Consider the following 23,293-nt stretch of genomic DNA (forward strand, 5'->3'; position numbering starts at 1 on the left):
ATTACTAATATTATTTTTTTTTTTATAAATACTATAATTAATCTTAAAATTAATTTCAGTATTATCTCAATTTTAAATAAAATATTTTATTACTAATTAAATACATTTATCAGAAAACCATAAATTTAAAAAAATTGTATAGTTACCATTATAAAATATTATAAATATTATCATTATAAAAAACGTAAGAAGAGGCTCCATATATATATATATATATATATATACAAAATATGTTTCATGTTGTGTAAAACAGGGGTCTCCAGAAATTATGGGTTACGAAACGAAATCGAATAAAAGTATATTATTTCTGAAAATTAAAATTACGTCAATTAAATATTACTTCAATTTATAAATTTGGAAAAAATCTTCCACAAGTTATTTCAGCTATATATCGACAAAAATTCAAGAAGCTTTAAGTCAAGATTTATGAAATAACGTCATATTTTTAATACTTCCATCATATTGAATGTTATTTTTTATTACATACTTTCACCTGTGGGTATATAAAAATCCAACAATCACATTTAAAAGTAAAAAAATAAAAAAATAATCATATTTAACTGTTGCTTAAATAAAAATTTAAACATAAATTTGTTTGATTTTCTCAAAATAACTAAGAGATTAAACCTGCTACTACCGCTGCTAGTTATTATAAAATTTCAGTAAATTTGGATTGTTACTCGATTATCAAATATTAATTTATCACAAATCTTTCTTTCCCATGAAAAGAGATGATTCGCGGGTTTGTTTGTTATATGTGCTCATTTTTTTTTTTTTTTTAGCTGCTATTGGCGCAGAGCGGACCAATGATGGTGCACCGGGTGGCTGCGCGTAGCGCAGGAACAATTCATTCGTTCGAACGATATATACTTCTCGAAAGATTCATTCGTTTGAACGATTTATACTTCTTGATACGAATGATTATCTAAAATTATATTTGTGTTTTGGGGATATCAAAGGAAAACAATGGAGTTAGAGCTGTGGTAAAAAATCACAACTCAAGAAACAGCTAAAAACGTTCAGGATTTTGAAGCTTTTAGTTTAAAAACGTTTTGTTGTAAGTAGGCCAAATTCATGATCGTTATTTAGTTACAATTGGCAAAACGTTTAACAAAATCATGTATAATGAAACGTAAACCATGTAACATCTTTGCGGCAGGTCATAGACCTGACGTTTTCCTAGTAAATAGCTATTCATTAATTCATAAATCCTACTGAGAAAAGTATACAAACTACATTAAAAATAAAAAAAACTCCTTTTATACCAGTTTAATGAATTGAAATCAAATAAAATTAGTTTATTTTTATTAGTTCCTTTTTTTGAATTCCTCCTACACAGAGTTTTTAAATATGATATTTAAAAAGAATTAAAATAGAATTTAATACTCGGAGAACAATATTAAGTATTATATTGTAGAATCTAGTGAGAAAAGTTTTCTTATTGTGTTATGAACCAAATTTTTATTCTAAGAAAGAAAGGGTTGAAATATTATTCAGAATAATTTATTACAGCAGTTCATTCATACATCTAAGGATAATTTACAAAAAGAAAAGATCTTTGAGAACTTTTGACTTTTAACTGCAATAACTCATTTCAACATTGAATATAAAATAGCGCAGAATAGCTTTGCTGTGTTCGCTTATCTACAAGTCAACCTTATGTAGTTTGAATAATTATGTGTCCCGGAGAACATTCCTAAGTTGAGAATCTTGTTCTTCAGTACTTCAGTGAAATTAACGCGAACGACTTCATATATTTTCCACTTTGTCTTATATAAAACTTAAGCTTTTTTATTATGTATGTTAATATCAAAAGATTTTTCTAATAAAAATGTTAAATAATAAATTTAACATTTTCTTTTAAGCGCTATCAATAAATTTTATTATAGAATATTGCTCTATATTATAGATTTTATATTAAAAATATTACGACCGAATTCTTTTTTATCTTGGAAACAAGAAATAGAGAATCTCAGGCCTTAAAAAAGACGTCTGATGTGTAACGCTACAGACTTCAATTTCACCTCAAACTAAATGAACGGTTACTTCCGGTCAAAACATAATTGGAAACTTCATCCATTAGAAGTTTATTCACTTTGGCTATTAAACCACAATAAAGAAATGAATATCTTGATTCAAGAAAAAATCGTAAAGAAACATTTAATTTTACATTTAAATAGGACTCGATGAATGTCAGCCTAATAAGATTTTTATATACTCGTAACCCTCCGATTCATAAAACTGTGCAGTATTTTCTTAAGTAAAGTATTAATTACCTATGAGAATCATAAAATGGAAGATACACAAAAGAAAAGTGTTTCTATAATGAATTTGGATCACTTTACATTGTATCAGAAAAAAAGAGTTTTTTTTTTCAAATACCTTACCCGTAAAAATACAGTGCTGATATTTAAAATTGTTTTAAATAGTGTATTCACTCAACATTTTTCAAAAAAGTTAAATATGTTCCTTTAGTTCATCCATAAATAAGATAAGAATAAATCGATTACAGATTTGTAATTCCCATAAAGTAAGTAAGGAAATAAGTATGTAGAATTTATTTAAGCTACCACAAAAGTCCTTACAGGATAAATCCATCATTTTGTCACTCTATCCTTAGCGAATGAAAAGAAGTAAAACTAGATTTTCTCAGTTAAAAATTTTAAATGCAATTTAAAAATATGAATGAAGTAATTTTAAAAAATTAAGCATCTATTACCTTATGCGTAAATGATTAAAACATAGACAAATTTCATATAATAAAGACAATTCTCATCCATCTAATAATAATATCTAAGCCTTTAATCTACAAAAAAATCAAAAGCGTGGCACAAATATTTATTTGACCCTAATCTGTCTACCAGCCGATCTGACACTTGACAAAAGTCACTTCGGAAATAATTCATTAATTCTTAAAAATAATAAGCATTCCATAACTTTATACATACCTTTATAAAGAAAAATTTAAGTCTTTTAAAAAATTTAACAGGAAAATTCTTCTTGCGCATCGAGTGCTTTAATTTGTCATTGACATATGAAAGGCTGAAACAGATAGAACAAAGGAATCGAGTTAATGTACTCTCTTCGCTTAAGAATCATATTACTATACTTTTAGTAAAAATAACAGTTGCAGTTATAATTCAATAGTAAATGAAAAAAATCTGCTAGGGGACGTTACTTTTCATTTCTCGAAATGATAAATTTAACTATATTTATTCATAAGTCGGATATGTTAAGAACCCTAGACTATTATTATTCCACTCTGTTGAAGTTTCATAATGTTTCCAACCCAAAACAATGTTTGTTTCTAAACAATAGACTTGTTACTTGCGAATTATGAAATTCGTTAAACCTTAAAAAAACTGCCTTTAACTTTGATTAAAAAAAATAAATTTCTTTAGAAAAAAAACTTTGTAGAAGTAAGAATAGTACAATATCTACACTGAATAAAAACTCAAAACTTAGCCCGTATTCTAAAATAAAAATCCTTCATTATTGTTTGACCAGGTAGGTCATAGGGTCGCATTGAATGATGTCACGTTTGAACTACTGTAGTAGAAACCAATCATAAACTCAAGTCACGATTTCGTTACATCCACGTACGTTCCGTGGAGTATAAACCGTTTACAGTTTCCTTACCATTACTAATAAAATTTAACTTCACTCCGATATTTATGAACGTAGCTGTATTGCTATAAAAATAACATACATTTTATCTCTTAATGCGTTATATTTGTTTGATGATAATGTTATCAAATAATTTAAATCATTAAAAAATTATTTTTGATTATTTTTTTTTTTTGTAGATTCTAGTTAGAAAAAAAAATATTTTGTAAAGATTTAAAAAAAAAGAATCGAATCAAGATAATTTTAAATAAACGTTTATAAATTGCATGATATTCATTAAAATCTGTCAGAATGTCATACATGCTAGGCGACTACATAAATGAAAAACCTTGCAACAGAATCAGTTAATATTCTTGGAATTTGTATAAAATTTAACAGTTTAATTCCTTTCCAGGAATTAAAGTTGAAGATCATTATTGCTGTTACAACCTTACTTAATTTCTTGTATTTTAATTTCTTATTTTCATATTAAAAAGAGGATTTGAAAACGGTAAATTACACTGATCTGTCCCAATCGTTAGATTGTCGTCCTTTAAAATTCACTCTTTTTCCATTTTTCCTTGATCCATTCTTACTATTTTCGGTTCAGTATGTGCAAGACTAAATCTATGCTAATTATGCCGGGATTTTGAACAAGAGCCAAATGCATTCTTGGTGAACTGGGGATCGACTTGTGGATCGACTCGAGGGAATAAAGAAAATATTTTTTTTTATGTCTGAACAAAAGAATCATTTGAAAAAATATACCTCCATGAAAAACTTTTAACATTATTTTCATTATAATCGAAGGAATTTTTTTAACAAATCAACCATTTGAAAAAAATGCTCAATACCTCTTTGATTAAAGTTGAAAATTTTCTTTGTAATAACTCATCGTAAAAAAAAGTAGTCAATAGTTCAGCAATAATATATTTTTAAAAATTAGCATAATTTATATTCGTAGTTACAGGAAGTGGATAGGGTAGAACTTTTGTTTTTAAGGGTGAGGGTGTATTACCCATTTAATTTTCTAGTAAGCACATAAATTAACTTAACAATGTGATCCTAAGGGACAAATATTTGTCACCGGTTGAAACATGATGAGAAAAAACGATTTTTATTTTTAAAACTTTTCTTGTTATTTTTTAGTCATTATCTCAAACTGTATTTTTAATTACATTATTTTTTGGTAATCAGAAAATTAAGTTCGATTAAAATTTCTTACTAATTCCAAAATGGAGGTTGATTTTAGTAAATTTAATTATACAACCATTCAATATTTCCTCACTTTATCATCCTCATTTTCTAATTTTTTTTTAAAAGTTTAATAAAATTAATCTCTTGTCATATCCAAGCTATTTGAATAAATTCCTGATTTATTCAAATTTAAACCATTCTTGAGGTAAAAAGCCGACAAAGACGTATACTTAACATAAATTCATACAAAATTAACCATTATTTAATTATTTACTTATTTTATACTTAGTGTGCCTCAAAATGAAGACAAACTCTATTCTGAGTGTTCATTCTTATCGAAATCAATAATTTACCTCTTTTATATTTCATAAACATGAAAAGATATAAGTTGAAAAATAATTATTGAATAAATATCTGTTACGTATTGAATTAAATCAATATTTTGAAGTAATCTTTTTTTATTTAATGTATATTACAGAGTATTTGGGCTGTATTACAGATTTAATTGTTTAGTAATAATAAAAATAAAGAATTTAATAAAAATAAATTAAAAACATCCACACACCCATTTAATTATAAAATTCAAAATAATGAAAATTTAGAGTGTATATTTTGAAATCGATTACGAACGACGCACATATAAAATCCTCAATACGTACAGTATGAAAACATTGAAGTTCAAACGTTTGCCATCGGCGACGTTTGTTACCGGGCAACAAGCTTTATATATATATGGCTTGTAACAGACATTATATATTCTATAATCTCTTGTTTCTCTGAAGCTCATTAAATTGGTAACTAAATCTAACTTACGACTCAGTTACATCACATACACTACAGTATTTATATTAGGAAATTTATATATATATATATATATATATATATATATATATATATATATAACATGCAAAAGAAACAACTTTTCAACATGTACTGATATATCATACAATATTTTTTTTTTTTTATTACTATTAGAGAGATTCAAACTTAATTAAAATGGGTTAAAGAGTGGTTTATGTTTGCTTTAGTAGAAAAATATTCATTGTTTACGCAAACATAAAAACTGATATTACATTTTTTATTATTGAAATACTCCCTTTCGTAATTAAGAATACTTAAATTTTCAGCTTTTAGGTATTTATATTATCTTCACATAAATCTTATGTAAATACGTTAATAAAATTTTAATTATAAATAATTTAACGTTTAATCAAAAATAGGTACGGGTGTTTTTTTTTTGTTTTTTTTTAATGTTATTCATCAGCACAATTAAATACGTTTACAATGTATTTCATAATTGACAATTTTTATTACATCTATTAAAAATATAATTAAGACAATTTTTTTTTTTCTTTAATCTACGAATATTATAAAGTGTTTTAAATGGATAAATTTACTTTACTGGCTGTTACATATTCGATACTGATATTTATCAAAACATTACCCTCTCCAATATTATTGAATTTTTTAAAGTTCTGAGATAACCCAAGTTCAAACAACAAACAAATTGTTTAAGTTTGTATTTTGTGCAGTTATGTATCTTTGCAGTTCTCTGGCTTTATACAGAGTTACTGTATTTCAGAAACGGTTTTATCAACAATCATAAAATTTCATGAAATAGTTTGTGTATTTTACAGCAAGATTTTATTATAAAAATAAAAAAAAGAAATTAAAAAAAATAATCCTATTATAAAAATAAAAAGAAAATCGGACGAGGAAGTAGGAAAACAGTACAGCTATATCTCTTCAAAGATATCACGAAAATGTTACTTTTTCATTTTGTTTTTAGTTTATAAAAAACATTTTGATTGATTTTCACAAAAGAAACCCATAAAAAAATATTATTATTTTATCATTGTTATTTAATAATAAAAATAATAATATTTTTTTGGAAAAAGATTCGTAAAAAGCCTTCCCACATTAAAATATGGCAATTCTTCATAAATAAAAAAATCCCTTTCGGCACGCCGGAAGACGGAGGTAGATTTCTCCACTGCTAAGTAGGGGATAAAAAATATTTTCATCTTAAAGTTAAGAAACACTTCAAATTTACTCAATACGACAACGGTTGCGTGTGAAAAAAGTTTCACAAGTTTAGCATGCGACAAGCCCAATCGTCTTACAATTCCAGCAACATTTTGGTCATCCCTTGCTGTAAAGATTGGTCATATCAAAAATTGTTCCAGACAAACGTTTACGTAATGTTTAGAGGATTAATAAACACTATAAACCGATTCGATAGTGAGACGATCAAGGGAGGTATGATGATTTTTTTTGTCTTCGAAACCCCATTTTTTCCACTCCCTAGACCAATGGTTACTGATAACAAAAAACTTTACTTAACTTTACTTTATTTAGGCCCTTATCCAAAAAATAGTAGGAAATTTAAATGAATTCGATAATTTACTTAATAAGAAAGTTATAGCGATATTTTGTTTTTTCGAAAAAGCCCTCCCCATTTCTACCCCCATGGTCCGATTTTGCCCATTAACGAACTCGACTGAGATTCTGGATCGTTATATTTTATGTATCAATTTGAAAGTGATTGGCGCATTGTTACGGTAGTTATCGTGTCCAGAAGAAAGTGAAATGTGTGTGTGTATATATATATAGTATTTCTAAATTGGTGGGCTGGTCATAATTTTTCGGATACTACTTATAAAACTAAACAAAAAATATCCTTAGGAAAAATGGCAATTTTTCCTTTGTTCCTTCCTGTCCGCCATTTTGTTATTTTTATATAAAAATTTTATCTGAAGTTCGCATACAGGTATCACGTTAATATTTTGTAAGCGTCTTTGTAATAAATTTATAAAATTAGCAAAAAATCAGAACTTAAATACCTTCGCAAACTACAAAATGGAGGCCATTTTTATTTTTCAACCCATCATATTTCCATAAATATAAGTTTTATCAAAATATATGTTGTTTCTAAAATATTAAGCATTTTATTTTAAACAAAATGACATTTAATTTTTTTAAATCGGTTAACAAATAGCCGAGTTACAGCAAAAAATGTATATTGTAATTTTGTGTCTGTTTCATGTTTTCCACCTTACGTTCAATTCAATTAAATATTGTTTTTATTTATTGTAATTCTAATATTGTAAATTAATATCAAATTAAATTATAATTTTTTCACAATAATAGACCTAATAATTACTAATAAACAACTACCTGTGATAATGTTACGTTAATTGTTGTACAACATTAGGTATACTTTTTTCTAATAAACAGTTAACAATTGTTAAAAGTTCCAATTGTTAAATGTTCAAAGTGTCCACCATTAGCGATTACACAGTCTCCAGTCATTTTCTGAGAGATTATCTTAACCATTTAAAAATTCCGGCAGTATTTTCTAATTTACTGAAATCCATTTTGGATCCTTTGTTGAAGTTACTGATTGTTGAGTATTCGAGTCGAATAAAAAATATGTTTCCAGTGGTCTCACTGGTAGAAGTCAAGACTGGTTGAAGTCAGGTGATCGGACAGGCCAGGACACTGGCCCCTCCGCGGCCTATCCATTTTTTCATGGAAAGTTTCATGCAAGAAATCTTATACAGACTGACTGAACTGTGCTGGAGCTCCATCGTGGTGAAACTGTATATTTCCTCTTAATTGAAGAGGTTCCAAAAAATGTGGAAGATTTTTGGCAAATGATCATGATAATTTTCTCCATTTAAATGATTTGGTAGAATGACAAAACCCAAAAGATAGGCATTAAAAATACCTACCCGTATGTTCAGGAAAAATCTTTGTTGGTGGCTATTTTGGAAGGTCCTATGAGAATTCTCGTCACTCCAGATACGCTGGTTGTGATAATTTTGAACACCATTCCTGTTGAAGAAGCGTCATTTTTATATTGTTAACATGATCAGCAGGCGCAGCAGAGTAGCTGAGCCTAAGAAAACGACAACGCTACAATTTAGAATATATTACTAAAGTATGCCGATTTAATCGTTATAAACTGTATATAATATTAGAGTGATGTGTGCTTTTTCCACGATGACAACGGTTGCTAATAACATGGTATTAGTTACAGGTTAATCTCAAAAAAGGCTTTTATTCTTCTTAAGAATAATAAAAGTCACATGCGAAGCACTTACAAGGGAAAGGTATGAAAAAATATATTACACTGCTTTTTTTACCGATCCAAGCATACTGTAACGGAGTTTGATATACCAAGCCACCAAAATGCAAGTGACGTTCAGTTCTATAAATTATGCCATCATTCTACTCGTCACATTGATTGTGTAGAAAACATCCCTTCAAAGCTTATATATTCATTATGAATTTTATTCATATTATATATTCTTATATCATATTCTCAAGTACAAGTTGTAAGCTTTTATAATCATCCAAAAAATAATTAAACATCATTATTTTCAAAAAAATCAATTATGATAAGCCGTGTAATATCTTGGCTGATTTAGATCCATCTCTATATAAGAACTGAAACAGATTGCATAAAAAAATTACCTAACCCATTCTATCATAAAATAATACATTACCAAAACTAAAGTCGAGCATGAAAATACTATTACTTTTAAAATGAATTCAATTTTGATATCAAAACACATTTATTTCATCTTATCAACCACAGTAAATATAATTAGTTGTGTAGTTCAATATATCAAAAAAAAAAATTTCGACTGGGTGGAAATAATAATTTTAAAATTTCGGTCGGTAGTTTGAATTACAATATTATATTTATTGAAAGAGGAGTATAATTCTATAGAGATTAACCATCCATTTCTCTTGGGATTTGGAAATTGTTATCACAAGTAACTTTGAAATGCTTTGCTAGAGGCTCCTTGCTAAACATCCATTTTACTGCTTACCCCATCGCTAACTTACCAAATTGGCCAGTGGTACTTGAAGTTCCTTACACAAAGCCAAAAGTTCCTCTTCTGACTTGAATTAGATGTATTTCATTGCCAAATATTATATCTTCACTCTTGTTCTATATTCTCTTTATACATAAATATATTATATAATGAGAGATACTAGGAGAGAAGAAAAAGAGGGGAGTGACTGACAGCAAATACATTAAAGTATAGAAATCAATGAAAAGTCAAACAATAAGTAAAAAAGGTTCTTTTTTAAATTTTATTCCCTCTCAAAAAGGTTTAAATTATATCAGGAAGACATTGTTAATATTTTCAGTTTAAGGCGAGCCATTATGAGAGTGTGCAATCAAACGAATCCTAAAATTCAAGCTAGTCTGATATTATAAATTTACACAAGTTTCCAAACCATCAATGCTTTACTCTAAACTTGAATATTAACTGTGAAGTAACACAGAACACATATAATATATTGATTAGAAATAACGCTAGCGACTCTTTCATCTGATACATTAACAAGCACAAAAATAAATTTGATAAAAAACATAATAAAATACAGTTTTCTTTTAATATATTACGTATTTCATGTGATAAATTTGAACTGGTTTGAAACCAATATTTATTTCGCAGCTAGTGAACATAAAAGAACTTCGATAAACATACACACTAATGATCAATAATTTACTTTTACGTAAAAAGCAAATTAGTAATATGACAGAATGAGTCAAATTTCCTCATCATTGAATATTAACGTCACCACTTTAAACTAAAATTTTAATTGATATATTTTAACTGGTTTTTTTTTAATAATATTCATCATTAAAATAAAAAATTAATGCTATAAAGAGTAATTTTCTTTTTTTATTGCAAAGTTTTGTGATGATGACAGCACTGTAATTTCTACATAAATAATATACATTAATTCTTTATGTTTATAATTTAAAACATTTGATGGGTACACTACATGCTTTCCTTGTACGCCTATTTAATTACATATACACATTTTTTTTTTTTAAATTGAAAAGTACATAAAATTTTATTTCATTAATAACTTCTGACATTTTTTCATATTTTTTTTATTGTTATTATTGAATTATTATTTATCGTAAAAATATTTTTACATCAGAGGTTAATAATTATTAATAAATCAATATATTTAAATTAAAAAAAAAGGAGATGAAGATTCCTTCCCCTTGTAAGATCCAAATATTTCATTAATTAAAATTTTATTTGGCTATAACTCTGGAACCAGTAAAAATAAGTTCCACTTAGTTCCAATTTTTTTTTGGATTTTGGGCTTTTTTGGATACTTTTGGTGCAGTCGATTGCAATCAAAAGGGGAGGTGCACAACTAGATGTTACAACTGTCCTAAACCCAAAATTTCAACATCCTACAACTAATCGTTTTTGAGTTATGCAAGATAAATACGTACTTACGTATATACATACATACAAACGTACGTACAGAAGTCACACCGAAACTAGTCAAAATGGATTCAGGGATGATCACTTCATCCAAAATGGATTCATGATTTTAAAACTTTGAGTGCCACCTATACAGGAAGTAAAACGATTTTAATGGTGAATTTTTTTTTTATCATATAATTTCATTCAGTATCACAAAGAAAAATGTATTAGTAATAACTGTCACTCATTTGAGTAAAAAATACGTTTTTAGCGATTGTTTTTTTTTTGTGTGGTGACGCATTGGCTTCACGCGGCCGTTTGAAATTTAAACAGTATATCTCTAACAAAAAACAAAAGTTTGGTATCAAGTTATTCAAGGTTTGTGTACAGGGTGGGTATACCTATGATTTTAGGGTTTACTGCGGAGATGATAAAGGTCAAAGCTCTGTTGCTACTAAAGTAACTATGGCCCTCATGACCAATCTACTAGATAAGGGGCGTACGCTCTGCACTGATAACTGGTACACCTCAGTAGCACTAGCCCATGAGCTACTAAAATGAAACACACACCTGGTTGGTACTTTGAGACGAAACAGAAAAAAATAATCCCCAAGTGTAATTAAAAAAAAACTTCAAAAAGGGGAAAATTTTGCTGTTGAAAGCAATACAGGTGTAGTTGTGTTAAAATGACATAACAGAAAAGAAGTCCTAATGTTGACAACCAAACACACTGATGATATGATAGAAGTTCAGAGACGAAACAATCCTGTTCAGAAACCGAAGTGTGTCATAGAATACAATAAAGGAAAGGCATTCATCTATACTTCGGACCAAATTAAGAGTTATTGCTCACCTCTGAGACGTGGAGTGAAGTGATACAGAAAACTTGCTGTAGAATTGTTTCTTGGAACCAATGTAGTAAATGCGCTATACTTATACAATCAGCTTACAAATGAAAACATGCAAATCATCGCATTCAAAGAAGAATTAGTCGAAAAACTGACAGGAATCAACGTTAGTGCCATTCCTCCTCCTCCGACACCAGCAGACCAACCTCACCGCCTTGTCGATGTTGGCAGACAAGGAAGAAGGCGATGTCATAAATGTTATGAAAAAAGTCAAAGGCCGAAGGCAGAAAGATTGCCATGCGAAAAACTACTCAAACCAAATATAAATGTGTGGTGTGTGAAAAACACTTTTGTTTGGACTGTTTTTTTGGTGTACATAAATATTTTGTCTGAAAAGTTAATTTTTTTATATTTTCAAGTTGAAATTTTATTATCTATATTTTATTTTCAAGCAGATTTTCTGCATTTGCTTTTGTGTAGTTTTTGTCAATAAAGATAACATCATATTGTAATACTGATATTCTGCATTATTTCAATACATTTATCATACAGTAATAGCCATGTGACACCAGAGTGGACTCGCTATCAACAGGCCAATAACAGTTTCATGACATACTGGCCATGCTCTTTCACTTGCCATGTGTTTTAATATAGGAACTATGAAACCAAAGCGGAGTTACACGGCCATATAACTAAACCTAACATGTGGTGACACATTCGACTCACGCGGCGATTAGATCTGTAACTCTGTGAATCCACGTTGACTCACGTGGTACTCAAAGTGTTTTAAAGTGATAAAAGGAATTATTATTTAAATAAGAAAAATTCTAGATAATCACTATTTGGAGCTGCTGGCAAATAAAATACAGTAATGGCAAGACAGGCAATAACACATTTTAACCGTCATAGTATTAAAAGAATAATGAAAAACCTTAATATATTTTAGGTTTTAATTTTAAAAAAAAGAATTTATTAAATCAAATCTATTAAAAGTGATTTTTTTATGAAGAAAATAAATACGATCTTTTGAATTAAAAAAGGTTTCAAGTTTTATTTATGCGATATCATTATTTCATTTTATTTGGCAAGTATTTATTGAACCTAAGGATCTAACGTGAGAAAAGTAATTTATTAGAGTGAGGTAAATGAAAGCTAGAAAAGAAATAGGTAAAATAAAGAATATATAAAAGAAAATAGAAGGAAACGGTACGGGTTAAAAAACAGAGAAAAAAAGGTAGGATTCAAGGAGGATGTTATAAATTTCTATCCGGTATCGAAAACAAAGAGCTAAGATCCATTATTGGGATCTTGTGTGTGCTCTCGTTACATGAGGCGGCTGAGTGCTGAATATTAACCATACTTTACTCCATTATTTTTTAGTCTCTCTCGTAAATCCGATCCCACTTCTTTTATTCTATCTTCTTTTTACCCCTTTTTTCTCATCCTTTACTATTTCGTACGAGTGTGATTCTATTAAAGCACGATTATATTTTTGCTATCTCAAGAATGCACAGATGTGTTCTAGTACTTATATAAACAATACTTTTCCTAACTTATTCACCTATAAAATTTTTAATGTTTTGAAATTAATTTAGTTAAGGAACCTTCATTTTTAAACATTTTTTATACGTAACTATGGAAGTTTAATTTATATATAACATACGATCTGTATGATGCACTTTTCTATTTCAACACAGACTCAGCCTCAAACTCCTCATATATGTGTGCTTCTTCAATTATATTTTTTTACAGGATTCTAACTTCTATTTCTTTTATTATTGTCACCTTCTACTTTTACTCCTAGAGGAAAAGTAACTTTATTCTGGATACCTTAATGAATTTCTGACCGATTTCTGTTTCTTTTTTTTAAATCAGCCCAGAACTTCTCTGTTCATTAATCCATCTTTAAAAAATATTTCAATTCATATTTTCATCGTTCTGCCTAATTTTTCATTCTCTCGTAACACCGTACTTCAAAAGTATGTATTTTTAGCTTAATTATTTTCTATTTCGCCACTATAAACAGTTTTAATCCATAAAAGTATAAATATATCTTTTTTTAATTTCTTTGTGATTTTTAAATCCATATTTGTTACAAGTAGATTCCTTTCTCGATAAAAACTCTCCTGATGAGAGTATTGAAAAAAGTAATGAAGTATTTCATTACTTTTGATTTCTTTTAAGGAAAAATTTTTCCTTAACAGTGAACCGATTTTACTCATTAGTTTTTTAACACATATCTTGTTCAAATAAAAAAATTAATTTTAACAAGAACAACGATATTACCATCAAGTAATAAAATTTTTGTATTTCCTTTAGATTGTCACTTCTTCCTCAAATTTTGTTTATGGTATTTGTTTTGTGAATATTGATAACGTTCAGCATAATAGTCTTAATTTATATACATATTTATGTATAATTTTTTTTAACCATTTATATGTTGGTGCGGAGGGTTATGAAGAACAGAAGATCTTAAGAAATGCTGTTCCGAATTGAATTATTCTGTTATCAGTACATTAAGTTGAAATAATATTAGTAAATTTTTATAACTGGGAAATTGGTACGGCTTAAGTGGAAAACATATTCTGTTTGGAGATTATCAAATGTTACAAAATTATATTACGATTTAATGAATAACTCAAGTTCAAATAACCCCCCCCCCCCTCATACCAAGAGTTGGTCTAGAGGTAAACTCGTCGTCGTAAATCAGCTGATTTCGAATTCGAAGTTCTAAGGAACAAATCCTAATAAAGGTAGTTACTTTTATTCGGATTTTAATGCTAGATCGTGGTAGAATGTTCTTTGGGGATTGGGTTTCAATTAACCACACATCTCAGGAGTAGTCGACCGGAGTTTGTTCAAGACTACAAATTTACCGTTACAGTTTCATTACACTGATAAGTCGCTAATTATTTTAATTCTTGAGCGACTATAAATAAAATTATTTAAAAAAAAGAGTTCAAATAAAACGAATACTTTTTTATTTAAAAAATTGGATTTGTTTTTGAGATATCGACGATTAAATTTTTATTTTTTAAGGTTGGCAAATTACATAATTTTTCGTAACCAGTCCAAAATAGTGTAAATTCTATTACTTTATTTTAAAAATATTTTTATGAAATATATATTTTTAAAAACAGATTCTTTTTAAATTTATATTCAATAATTTTTTTTTTATAATATTGTATCCGATTTTATGAGGCTTTAAAAAAAATTAAGTTGGTAATTCCAAATGATCCATCACAGTGACCATTGTTCAGAATCAGCCTATGTCACTATTTAGGAATAATGAATAAATAAAGAAAAACTGATTGGTTATTATACTAAAAAGAATTATACACGTTTACGTTGTGTAATAAAAGAATTATTACACGTTTAATTATAGATGTGGTTTACATCTATAACCACAAAGATTCACAGTCAGAACTAGTTTTAAGTAATTTTGAAACTGTTTATACATAATTATTATATTATATTATATATTATAGAACTTAGTTTCATTATATTTAATTTGATAAAAAAAATTGGAAAAATTGGATTTTTGTTATTGTTTTATTTTTCAAACATAAGATAATTTCTACAATAAGAAATATTCCGGAAATTATTTACTCATTATATTTTACAAACTATTTTTAAGTATGTTTTATTTATTATTATTTTTCTACTGAAAAAGGTTTAGTTGAATATTACAAAAAGATTACACCTCTTATTGTTAATTAATTTGAATGAAATGAAACACTGTAGTCTAATATCCAGTTTTTTTTTGTTTTAATATCCATATTTTGACGAGAAACTCTTTTATTGGTCAAGTAATGTCTATCTAAGACATACTTGTATTGTTAATCATTAAAAAGTAAAACTACTACAGTTTAATTTAAAAAAATTATAATAAAATTTATTTTTGTAATATTTTTATATTTCATTAACTCAAAATAGTTGGGACAAATATATTTTATAATGACAATATTGTCATATTTTATGTCAATATATTCAATATTTTTTTTATTGTCACTTTATAAAAACTATAACATTTCTGAAGAATCAATAAAAAATGTACTTATGTATTTTAATACATTATTAAATGGAGTTCATCAAATATAAGAAACATTACAAATATGAGCATGACGAAATTTTAAAATCGTCCCTTACTAGTAAAAATAAAATTAGTAAAATGTCTGGACCAGCATCTTTTAGTTTTATGGAGCAAGTAATTAAATCCTGCCTATCAAAATTACGCCCTTCCATAACATCTTTAATAATTAAGCAATAAGCAATTAATTCCGGTCTTTTAATTGCGCTTGTAGAATTGTAGAATAGTATAAAGTGTAACATTTACTAAAGCAAAATACGTATTAAATTTTATTTTTTTTTAAATTGTTAATAATAAATAACTTCGTTTAAATCTGTATAATAATAGATTTAAAAAGTTACTTTTCAAATTAGCTCCAATGTTTTCCATTAATTGATATTTTATGTTAATTTTAATCCCTACACAGATGTGATGTAGTACATATTATACACAATTAAGGAGATTATTTTTTTTTTTTATCTATTATTCTCTTATAAGTTAATATATTACCTTTTTTGGGGTTTTAAGTTGACTGTTTTCATACATTAAATAATTATGAGAACGAATCTAGCAATCTATACTTGTTCTCAGGTATAGAGAAAATTATATACTAAAACTATATACAAATTCTAAATACAAATATAGAGAAAAATAAATTTCTGTTGCATTATGTATTTAAGCTAGTCACTGTAAAATCGTAGTTCAGCAATGTGCTTCCACCTTCAGTAAAAATACCTAAGTTCCTGAGGGATTGTGAGTGGGATGGATGTCCGCTACCTGAAATGGTTTTTAGAACTCTCCTCTGAATATTTTCGTTTGAATTCAGTTCCTTTTAGTTAGATTGTATCTCATTTTCTACAAATTTTCCTTATCCTTGTACTTTATTCCCCAGTCAGAGCATTATCGATGTAGGCTGGATTCAGCTGTCTATGAACTAATCTGGGGGGAGGCTCCCTTTCTGTCCGGTAACTGCATAATGAGCCTAATAGCCGTTAGACTGCAGTAAAAAATCGGTAGAAAGGCCTCCTAAAATACAAATATGACGTAGAATTCTTCTAGCGTTTGATATAATTAAGACTATAAAATTAAATTAAATCTATTAAACGATTCAAAAAAGATTTGTTTTGTAGAGAGGATTACATGGTCAATGTGTACCATAAAATTAAACAATTTGATTAATAAATTATACTTTAAACAGTTTTATACGTATAAGTTGTCTTTTTTTTTTTAAAGAAAAAATTTAATAAAATTTTATATTGCTTTCAGGTGAACTTTTAAATGAAATATAAATATCAAAACGATGGTCTAGTGTCTCTCAACACAATTAAAAACTCATCTTTTGTTGAATAAATAACATCTTTTACAGATGGATTTTAGAAAGTATGAATTTTTAAAATGTAAAAAAAGCAAATCAAAATTAAGTATTTTTTTAACATGATTATAGCTCACTGGCTTCTTTGTCATTTTCTTCATCAATGTCAACTCCTCATCCTGCTTGAATTGTTACTAATCTTCCCTTTTCAACCCTTTAATATTGCCTTCCTTTCAATTGCCTTGATTAATAGCTTTTGAACGCCACTGAACTCGTTAATGCGTAAAATACGTGCTTTATTAAACGGATGCCATATTACCTATAAAAGATATGCCTAACAATTCTAAAAATTCTCTTTCTGGTTTTAAGACACTTCAAATAATAATATAAGGGCTTTCACATAAGTAATTAAGAAATGTATATAGATTTTTTTAAACAATTTTCAACATTTTTTTTCAAGCAATAAAAAAATTACATAAAGCCGAGTACGATTTTGCTTAATTTCTAAGAGTTTTGATACAGAAAAAATATAATATAATCAGAGATGATTATTATTACTTTTTACACCGTTTCTTTTTTTTTTATCTATTAATTTTGCTATTTTGATAACTTATGAAGCCTAATGAAAAAGATCAATAAAAATGTATTAAAGGAATTTTTAATTTGTCATCTCAATCCAGTGAATAACATTAATAAAAAATCACATGTAGTCAACACATGACCTCCTTTTACGCCTATTAAAGAGTTTATTTATGTGTGTATTGTAGTTTTGTGATGATGACAGGACTGTACTTTCGATATAAATAATATACATTAATTATTTATGTTTATAATTTAAAAAATCTGATGTGGACACCACATGCTTTCCTTGTACGCCTATTTAATTACATAAAGACATTTTTTTTTTTTTTAAATGAAAAGTACATAAAATTTTATTACATTAATAACTTCTGATATTTTTTCAGATATTTTTTTATTGTTATTACTGAATTATTATTTATCCTAAATTTGTTTTTATAATCAGAGATTAAAAATTATTAATAAATCAATATATTTAAATTAAAAAAAGGGGACGAAGTCAGATTTGAACCGATATGCTCCCTTGTAAGATCCAAATATTCCATTAATTAAAATTTTATTCGGTTATAGCTTTGGAACCAATGAAAATAAGTACCACTTATGGCATATCGTTGAAAAGCTCAAAATGAGTGCTTATTGCAGCTAAAAAACGTTCAAAATCCAATTTTTTTTTTAATTTTGGGCTTTTTTGGACACTTTTGGTTCAGTTGATTGCAATCAAAAGGGAAGGTGCACAACTAGATGTTACAACAGTCCGAAAACCAAAATTCAACATTCTACAGCTCATCGTTTTTGAGTTATGCGAGTCACGTACGTACAGACGTCACACCGAAACAAGTCAAAATGGATTCAGGGATAGTCAAAATGGATATTTCCGTTGAAATATCCATTTTGACTAACCGAAATTTTTCGCGATCACAGTACTTCCTTTACTTCGTACAAGAAAGTAAAAACGATTAATTTAAAACAAATATCAAATGAGCCTATTTTAGGTTACTTACAAAAAATTTTTTTTTTAAAAACAGTACTCATAAATTTCTAATTATATAAACTATTTACAATCTAACAACGCCTGTTTAAGAAAAAAATAATGTGGTTAATACATAAGTGGTTCTATATACCAGTTATAAATATTTATTTGTGTCCATTTAATTTATGCAGAAAAACAAGCATTGCTGCAACATTTATTTAATAGTTACAAATAATGTTGACCAATAATGAACTTCCCCCTCAGGAAAAATTTCACCTGTCTCCCAAATGATTAGGGAAAGGATGATTCGATCCTGTCTGTAGTGGGTTTTGGCTATATTTTATATCCAGTTATTTGATTCGTTATTTAATTATAACGTAAGTATAATACCTTTTCTTACGTTCTACCCGTTTCTTTACTCTTTATTTCCTTCTCCCTTATGGATTTTGTTGTAGATCTACCCTGCTACGTCCACTCTAAAAATTTGTCAAGCTTTAGTTCTCGATGTAATATATTTAAAACGTGGCCTATCCAGAAAGTATTGATTTGTATCATGTAGTCGCACAATGACCCTATTATCTGAAAGCTTTCTGAGTAAAGCCATTTCGAATTTTCATAAATACAAAATAGAAAACAGTGAATTTGAGATTTTATTTGATTAGTATTTTACATATATTTTCTTTTATGTAGTCACACAAAAATTTGTAAAAACAATATATATACAAAAAACTGTAAACATCATTTACAGATGTAGATCTGTAAACTAATAAAATTGTATTAAAATATCCTTTATTGAAACTAAGTTACTTTATGTATTAAATTAATGAGTTCTAAGCAATTAAGCGCTTACCTTTTTATGAACATTGCGGTCTAGCCGTTCTATTTAAAAAATTTAAAACTACTTATAAACCAGGAAAGTAGGCGTCTTAAACTGTGTACAGATGCACTGTACGTTTAGAACGTTTTGCAAGAATAAATAATGATTTTATTAGATATTCCAGATAACTGTGAGACTGTTTCACCAAATTCTTCATACAAAAAAGCATACATCTGAAATACTTCTTTCTGGGTTGAAAGTATGATGTGTCTACGGTTTCTAAACCAATCCTTCCCTTGATTACAGCTAGATTCGGAAAATACTGAAAATTCGTTTTAGTTAGAAGTCTTCTTTTGCTTTTTCTTAAAACGAACTAAATAATGAAAAAAATTCTGTAACAATTAAAATTGGAACAATATTTATATTAAAAAAACAAATTTAATTTTACAAAATTAAAGAAAAATTGTACATGACATTTCTTTACATAGTTGTTTGTTCTTTAAATATTCATTTACTTGTAATAACGAAACATGGATATTAAAAAGGCTATAAAGGCAAAGAACATAAAAGTTTAAAACAAAAGTTACAAAACACAGTGGTGAAAATTATTTAGGTTAATAGAGTTTATAAAGAAAATTGTATGGCATGTTAGAGAATAAAGTTTTAAGCTTAAACTTATAAAACGAAGAAATAACTGAGTGGCTTTTTTTTAAAAAATCGTGGATAAGTTGATTTCGTTTTGAAGAACACAGTATAAAATCTAAATGGAAAACAAAGATTAGAACGATTAAACGAAACAATCATTAAGAGATACAGACTAATAAATATATTATTAATAAACCAGTATAAACCGAATCCATAACATACTTATTTTAATATTGCTACATTTCAAAACTGATGTGTTTTACTATATTCTCCTCATTTTTAATTTTTTTTTATTTTAATTTTTAATAATTTTTTGTTCCAGTTTTTTTTAGTTAATAATAATATTAATTAATGTTACGTTATTTTTTTATCAAATTAATAATATTCTCTTATATAATTTTCGGTAAGCTATTGTAATGTAATTCTTCTCCAACCAACGACGAATCTTATCCTTATATAAATTTGTATTAATACAAAATTTTTGCAAAGATGAATTGGAAGTAACCCTATTAACGGCTAAAAAGAATTTTCTTAGACAAACTATACCCGAACAGATGTTCTTTGCAAAGAGAATGTCAAGTAGAACCAAAATTTGAAAGTATATGAAGAACTGCTCTCTCCTTTATGCTGTCTCCAAGCGTTCAGCCGACACTTTGCCAGAATTTATTGTGGCAAGTGTACCATACGAAAACTATCATTGCAACTGATTCATAGTGAGGTTACAGTGATGTAGCTGAGATACCAATAACCCACCGGGTTGGTCTAGTGGTGAACGCGTCTTCCCAAATCAGCTGATTTGGAAGTCGAGAGTTCCAGCGATCAAGTCCTAGTAAAGCCAGTTATTTTTACACGGATTTGAATACTAGATCGTGGATACCGGTGTTCTTTGGTGGTTGGGTTTCAATTAACCACACATCTCAATAATGCCCAACATCGCTTCCAACTGCCTAGTCGAGAAATGACGTTCCCCCAAACAGCCGGGACTCGGTCTTTAATTAGTTGCTATGCCTCTAATGATGGGACCTAGAAGAAATTCCCCTACCAAGACTCCGGTCTTGAGGCCACGCCCCAAATGAGAAACCCATAGAAATCCCCCCCGGGACAACAGTCTTACTTTGCTCCCCTCATCGAAGTCCGATCGGAACAGTAAGGGAGTCCCTGTCCAATCACCGGCAGCGGGATAACTAAGCGGCTTACCCCTCCTGGACATAGCTGTCCCAACCCAGGTCTTCCCCAAAACACAGGAAAAGCGCCTCATTATTATTATTAAGCGCCTCATATTACAGCCGCGTCCCCCCAGAGAATGCCTCCAAGAATTACAAAGGGTGCATTTGGTCTCCGTTGGGTAATCCTTACGTAGATGCCCCGCAATCCCGCAGTTGAAACAATGTCCTCACCTATCGTGACAGCCGCAGGACCCAGCCCGGTGACCAATCCCCCAACATCTATAGCAACGCTCCTCAGCCAACCTCCTTGAAACCTGGCAAGACACCCACCCAATTTGAATGCGGCCGTCCGTCAGTAATCTGCGGACAGAGGCGGAACCGCCACTTTTGTATCTCCAAATGAGGGTCACAGAGGACATCTATCGTCACTGATTCTCCAGCCATCTTGCGGATATCACGCACTAAATCCAACTTAGATTCTACGTCCTTTATGAGCTAGTGAACAACTGAATCGACCGTATCTTCTTTGGCTTCTGAAATGTATCCTCCAATACGTCTCAAAACAGTCCCACCATTCGAGCAATACCATTATGTGAACACTTCCTAATCTCTGCATTCGTATCTACGTGTTGGCTAACTAGAAAACTAAGCTGCCTAACATAATGGAGAAGAATAGGCGTATTATTAGCTAGACACCACCTCCGTTTGCCAGGATCAGAAATCACACCACTCGTCACTCGCTCCTCCTTGAGCTCTCCCTCTTCCATCGGGGAATTCGGTTAACTGGCATTTCTCCCGCCACCACACCATTCGGTCGCCCTAGAGCATAGACCAAATGTCCGTGCCAAAAAACAACTACTGTGCTTCTAGAACGGTTTTGTGACCTCGTTTCCTATAAGCTCCTAGTGAGCTACCTAACAGCGTGAGCGGATTAAGCAGGGTGCTGTACACCACCCGCTTATGTGTCCTAACCGCTCACTTGTCAAAATTAAAACTAAATCAGGGAGGCGCACCCCTTGTTACAATTAAAACTATCGTAGTTAAGAATAAAAAGACAGCAATTTAAGCTGCCACGCCTCGGTCGCTGCATGTCAGCTAGTACCTGTCCACCATTTATAGCGCTTGGAGCTTATCTGGCTGGTGGCCAGCCATTATCTCAAGAAAGGCTTCCCATAGCTGCACCGTAGGAATCAGTATTACAATACAATACCCTTAAAACTACCGATGACAGTTGAACATCGCAACCTCATCGAGGAACTCCCACACGGTCCGACAATGCGGCTCTCGCCACACTGACTCGACGTTTGTGAGCGGCCAAGTTTCCCCCTGACCTTTGTTCCAGGGTGGCTCGATCTCTGCCCCCCCCCCCCCACGAGCGGGGCAGTCGAACATCATATGCACGTTCGACTGGATCTCCCCGCAGACACACAACTCATCAGCCGCTAGATGAAACCGAAACAGATATTGTTTCAAATTTACATGGTTGGTGAGCACCTGGGCACCCACCACCCTTAAGAACGAACTCCTGGCATACCATCCCCCCAAATCCTGTATAAACCTACACAAGGATCTTCCCTTAGCCGTGGTGTGCCATTCAAGCTGCCATGCCTCCATCACGAGGCTTCATAGCCTCTTCCGCAGACGGGAGATGGGCAACTGAACGAAATTTAGTCCCGGTGTATTGTGATCACCGTTCCGCTCCGGTTCTAGCCCGGCTCGAAACCGCATCCCAAATGCCTCGTCCTCCCGACCTCTTCGCAACTTCCACATGACTGCTCGAATTTTCACCACTAAATCGACTGGAAGAGCCTTTCCCAATACGGTAGTAGC

General features: G+C 29.6%; 1 long non-coding RNA gene across 1 annotated transcript in view; it reads right to left on the reverse strand.

The window, feature by feature from the left end:
- Nucleotides 1-23,293, reverse strand: part of LOC142320309 (uncharacterized) — a 271,349-nt gene that overhangs the window by 149,933 nt on the left and 98,123 nt on the right. The window contains exon 2 of the long non-coding RNA XR_012755341.1: nt 2,949-3,042. This is a non-coding gene — a long non-coding RNA (uncharacterized LOC142320309). The remainder of the gene's footprint in view (nt 1-2,948; nt 3,043-23,293) is intronic.

Source organism: Lycorma delicatula, chromosome 2 (assembly GCF_047948215.1).
Source record: "Lycorma delicatula isolate Av1 chromosome 2, ASM4794821v1, whole genome shotgun sequence".
NCBI classification, from domain to species: Eukaryota; Metazoa; Arthropoda; class Insecta; order Hemiptera; family Fulgoridae; genus Lycorma; species Lycorma delicatula.